Source organism: Centrocercus urophasianus, unplaced genomic scaffold (assembly GCF_019232065.1).
Source record: "Centrocercus urophasianus isolate 14NV4802_14NV808 unplaced genomic scaffold, USGS_Curo_1.0 seq_22, whole genome shotgun sequence".
NCBI classification, from domain to species: domain Eukaryota; kingdom Metazoa; phylum Chordata; class Aves; order Galliformes; family Phasianidae; genus Centrocercus; species Centrocercus urophasianus.
Genome location: NW_024884778.1, coordinates 97,404 through 103,403, shown reverse-complemented (window position 1 = coordinate 103,403; position 6,000 = coordinate 97,404). Strand labels below are relative to the sequence as shown.

Sequence of the window (6,000 nt, the reverse complement as noted above, 5' to 3'; positions counted from 1 at the left end):
AAAAAAAAAAAAAACACCCAAAACCACAAGACCAAATCAAGGCATATTCAAAGTTACAAAACAATTACAATTTTTCACAACCAAAGAAAACATAGTTAAATTGCACGAGTCTTCGGTTTACTGAAATGCAGAAATGCACTTTTCTCAACTTACAATTTTATATTCATCCCTTTTTTTCCTTTGTGTATTTTGTTTTTACAATGTGTTATGTTAAATATTTCATTATGTTAAAAACTTAAAATAAAAATGTCCTCAATCCCGGGTTCATAGATGGGACAAGAGATACACAGAATTTGTTTGAAGAGTACACAGACCTTCTACCCGAACAAACATACACTTCATTTTGATTTCTGATCTTATCCATGAAGTTTCCTGAAAACTTTACAGAAAGTAAAGTTTACCTTTGAAGTTACCTTTACAGCCTAACTGAACAAAATGGTAATTTCACTCTCCAAGTAAAAGTAAGAAAAATCTTAACAGGGCAAATATTTTTAGAGGTAAAAAGTTAAATTTATTACAGCTAGTAATCTGGATATCTCTTTTTGTGTGCTGCTTGCCTCCCTCCCATCTTTTTCCAAGTTGTTCTGTCTTTCTATTTCATGATACTGCAAGCTTTTTTTTTGAACGTATACTTCTACAGATATCAGCATACTCAGCACGTATTCAAGTGCATGCAGGTAACTTCTGTTATTTTAGTGAGGAGTTCACTAGCGTGATGACTGGCTCTGCTTTCCCAGTGCATTTCCCAAGTCAGTAATCTATGACTTGAATTGATAGCTTAACTCTTGTGAGAAAATTCAAACAAAAGATGATTTTGTTCTAAAGCCATATACTGCACGTGCTCACCACTGTTTTCAGACAGGATCAAAAATATTTGAATAACAGTATACATGACATTCTGTTGCAACAGGTTACAGAAAGTAACACCATTCTAAGCAGTAGGTAAATATTTACTGTAATAACACTGCACCTCACTCCAGAGGTGACACTACTGTCCGCAGGCAACAGCATGACACGAATACTTTCTAGTCGCATTCTTTTTGAAAGTTATTATATAAAATGATAGAAAAAAACAACACTTTGGAAGACTGCTGATAGCAAACATTACATGTGCAGCATGTCTGAAAACAAAGTGTTATGAACTGTTATGACATGGTACACACTTCTATAGGTATTCCATCCTAGTGGGAATAAAATACTGCAGTGATGTATCATAAAAAAAAAAGAACAGAATATTGCAGTCTGGTTTCTTCTACACCCAGTTTAAGCCATAACTACTTATTGAAAACCAGGCAAATAGGCCAGAACTCTATTCTTTGGAAGAATGTTTTTTAATCTCAACAAACTATATGCCTAAATTATTACATCTGCTTAATGCTAAATAAACCTTATTTTCAGTTTAACAGATTTTACATATTGATAGTTTCAGAATTTTAAGTATTTTTATATTGTAAACTTCATAATTTACAGAATTGCAAACAATTTGTGTTTTCATAAATGCCCCACAAATACAAGTTTACAGTTTCACAATATCTACAGGGCTGCACTGAACACAGAGAATCACCCAGGTTGGAAAAGACCTCCAAGACCATCTAGCCCAACCATCCACCTACCACCACCATTTCCCCACTAAACCACATTTCTTAGTCCCATCACTACACGTTTATTGAATACCTGCAGGGACGGTGACTCAAATACTTCCCTGGGCAGCCCATTCCAGTGCCTGACCACTCCATCGGAGAAGAAATTCTTTCTCTAATCCAACGTGAACCTGCCCTGGTGCAACGTGAGGCCATTTCCTCTAATACTGTTGCTAGTTACATGGGAGCAGAGGCCAACCAACACCTCACCACAGCCTCTTTTCAGGCGGTTGTAGACAGCGATATGACTGGTTATAGCATTCTACATAGGAATTAGAGTACCAAAATAGCCCAATATCTGCAGAGACAGGTGACCAAACCTAGGAAACTCAAGTTGTTTTTATTACATCTTATTTCAAATAACTTCTGAATGATTTACTCATCTGAACTTGTATAGGTGAACAACAGGTTAGTGTCAGTTTAATCACCTCCTGTTTAATATACAAAAAACTTAATTTGTGAAGGAAAAAAAAACAGTTTGGATAGAAAGGATAATTTACTGCACGGTCTCCTTGGGAGAAAAAAAATAAGTCTTAAAATACACAGCACTTTTCATGAAGCCATACTGTTTTACTCTCCTATTGCCCACATCCTACATAGTCCCATATATTGTAGAAGTAAAATCTAAAGCTGTATTTAAAACAAAGGGCACAGAAGTTGAATGGCAAATGAGGCAAACAAAGAGATAGACACACGTGTAGTATACTCTCATTATTAGATGATATTAGATTATCCAGCAGTAGAGAGAAATACCTAGGCAAGAAAACAAGAAACAGAAAAACACCTATCAAGAGACTCCCAGTAGACACAAATGAACATCAGCTTCCTTGTTTAAATTCAATGGCTACTGAAAATATCAAGTTTATTTTCCAGACTGCCATTGGTTGACAGCAAAGTAAGAACCAGGATAGAAAGTCAAATAAAAAAAAAAAAGGAACAGTTTACAAGAGAGGAAAAAACAAACAAAACAACTTTCTGTAATATTATGTCAGCTGAATTTCTACCTTGAATGTTTTCATACACCTACAATGAAATAAGAACAGATATAATTCTGATGATTTATTATTATACTCATCAACTGTTACAAGTTTGACTTCTTAAGTAGAAAATGAAGAAAGAAACAGCAGTCCAAGCATATGCACCATTCTCTACACTTTTAGAGATTTACCAGGCTGACTTCAGACAGCTTACATAAATGCTATAGAAAAAAATTGGGATTCTAATTAAAGATAGCACAAATCGGATGAAAATATTCTGAAAGCAAATTTCTCGTAAATGCTCATTTCAGGAAAATCACAGTTGAGCATGACGTTAGGCTCATTTTCAGGATTACATTTACTATATTCCTACATCAGCATACTGTTCAAAACAAACATCACACCATGAAAAACCTGTATAATGCTTAAACAACCACTACGGAAGCTGTACATACAAAGACCTACTTAAAGTCAGTGACGGTACATTTTTGTAATTCTGAATTATATTTAAAAAAATTAAATGCGCCCCAATTTCTTTAAGACAGGAAGCTTTCCAGAGAAGATGAAAGAAATAAATCAGCCTTGTATCACAAAACTTCAGTGAATCACATTTTACACAGACCTACTTCACAGTCCTTAAAACAAACAAACCCCCGAACGCACTAATATCCTGACTTCGAGACAGTTAGAAAATTATGAATGTCATGTAAAAAAAAAAAAAAAAAAATCATCTCAAGACCTCCTAATTCCCCTACAGAAGACAGATCAAATACACCTACTTTAAGAAATGGGAAAAATAATATGTTCTAATGTATGTAACATTGTTTGCTTTTTGGAGCTCCCTAGCTGCATGCTGTACTGACTCCAGTACTTACAGAGTCAAATCCTTCCTGCAGTCTTATTTACATTTTTCCTCAGCAAGTCTCTGAGGCCAAATCAATCTGAAAAAAAATGTTGAACTCACTTCTAGTCAGATCAAAGATATTTGCATCCAGTGTCCATTCATAAGGATTCCAATCATTGAAAGCAACCAGAATTGTTATAAAACAGATTCTCTGTGACCCTTCTCCTCTGAAGGTCAAGTGCACTCTCACTGCCTGTAACCAAGGAAGCAGAATCGATGTGTTCCTGCTGTTTTGCCAGCTGCTGAAGGAGTCTAATGGTAAAATTAATTTCATCTTTAGAAGATATTCCCATGTTGTCAAGCTTACCCATCCCACTATCTCTCTGTTCTTAAGCCCCTTACCACGCTTTCTGTGAACTATGAAACAGCAAAGTGAAATCTGAGACAAGTGTTTGCTTGTAGCTTGAAGTATTTTCAAATCAATTAATTGAAAAAGAAAGTCCACCATATCTCTTGTGGAGAGTCTTTGGCCTTAATGTTCATTAACTTAATGTATTTAAAAGAATATACTCCTCTCTCAACTTGTCCAGGCCTTGCAAATAACACAAATCACTATTCTTACAGATAAGAATTTATGTAGCAAGTTTGTAACTCCCGGGTGATTCACTTGCCTAAGTTCCATGATAAAATATTTGTATGAAGCAGCAATGAAGGCTGATAAAAAAAAAAAAAAAAAAAAAAAAAAAAAAAAAAAAAAAAAAAAATTTTAGGGAAATTTTTAACTTGTGTTACCTGAACTTTTGGAAAAGCGACCATGAAACTTGACTAGTTTTATGAAAATAAACCTGAGTACAGTGAACTACTATTAGAAAGCCTTATGCAACAAACGCGTGACGGGTTTATTTAAGTAGCTATGGTATTTTACTTCAATTTCAAGGACCCTCAGCCTTACCACTAAAATGTGCTCGCTACTGACTGAAATCAAGCTCTTGATACAAAGCTCTATTTGAACGCAGTAGCCACGAATAATTACTATAACTACCGGACTGTATTTACAGCACAAGTACAGTGTAACAATTAGTTGACCTGATATTTATTTATAGTGAAGAAACTATTATTACTTAACAACCTTTTGACACCAGTCTTTAATTGGTCTCTCAAGAAAGGGACTTATGATACTTAATTCACATTCGTCCTACATGGAACAAGAACTGAATCTGAATTATAATAACGGGGAATATAAACACTGGGAATTCTTCGTGGTTTAAAGGTTCTTCACGGTCACTTTAGATCCAATTTTGAAAAGAGGTAATAGCCCTTATTACTCCTCATAATGACAGCTCTGTTTAAAAACGGTATGCTAAAAACTAAGGCACTGTGCATAAAATACATATGCATAACAGAATACATTTTAATGATACACAAATTAATTTGATGTGGAGACTGAACTCGGGCTATTGATACATTGCATGGCAACGGCACTACATAAATACTTTAGAAAAGCAGCATTACTTCCGCATTAAGGCTAAAGCATTTGGGCTTTTCAAAACTAACTGAGAACGAGGAAGAATTCCTAGAACTCCCTCCGAATCCCCAAGCTGCTCTCTACTCTGCAATCTTTCGCACACTCAACTGCATACACCAGAAATGGAACTCTCTCATACAATCTCTTCAGAAACAATCAGCTGGAAAAACACAAGAAGCAACACTGCTATAGAGAAACCAAAAGCAGTGGAAATACCTGAAACCATTAAAAGGACAATTTTATGAAGCCCTTAAAAACACAGTCAGTACAAAAATACAAACAATGGGGACTGCTCAATAACTCCTGTGATGTAGCCACAGCATAAGGGAAAGCAAACATGACTAACTGTTGCTCAAGAAGGAAAAACAACATATAGCCTACTTGCACAGCAATCTGATTTGGCGCTTGGCATTGCAGTTTTTAATACAGCCATGCAAAATGTACAACTATACTGAAAAACTGCTGCAGATATAGCTGAACATATATTAAATTATCCTGTTTGCAATTTGCTTCTGAACATTCAAAACTTAAAATTCTGTACATGACAACTATTTTCCTTTCATTTAATTTTATAATATTCCCAAAAAGTCTCTTATTTAAGGCTTATGCCAAGCTTTATGCTAAATTTTCCACTGTAATCAGTGAGCACAGATATAGTACACTTCAAGTAATGTATTTCGTTGTATTAAAAACTGTATCAGGCTAAAGATATCCAGTCATTCATACAAAAAAATTTCAAAATTTATAGGCAACATCACTTAACTCTTAGTGAGACAATGCTGCTTGCAACTACTTTTCCATGAAAAAAGTTTTCATGGGGTTATGCACCAAGCAGGTGTATAATTTAAGTAGGAGTCGAACACTGTAAAGAGATGAAGCCCTCTATTTACCCACCGGCTAGGAAGAAATCACAGAGCTTCATAAATTCTTGGGATGAAGCGATCTCTCCAGTGGCAAGATACAACCATCACACTATGTTACCACGGTGCATTTCCTGCACGAGGAATTACAAAC

At 35.2% G+C, this 6,000-nt stretch overlaps 1 protein-coding gene across 7 annotated transcripts in view; it reads right to left on the bottom strand.

Annotated features, from left to right (window-relative positions):
• NR2C2 (nuclear receptor subfamily 2 group C member 2) overlaps positions 1–6,000 on the bottom strand; it is a 37,619-nt gene that overhangs the window by 26,944 nt on the left and 4,675 nt on the right. The window contains exon 2 of one of the 7 annotated variants that reach the window (XM_042823285.1): positions 5,881–5,980. The exons of the other annotated variants lie outside the window; for them this stretch is intronic. The gene's annotated coding sequence lies outside the window, so the exon portion shown is untranslated. The remainder of the gene's footprint in view (positions 1–5,880; positions 5,981–6,000) is intronic. 7 annotated transcript variants of the gene reach the window in all.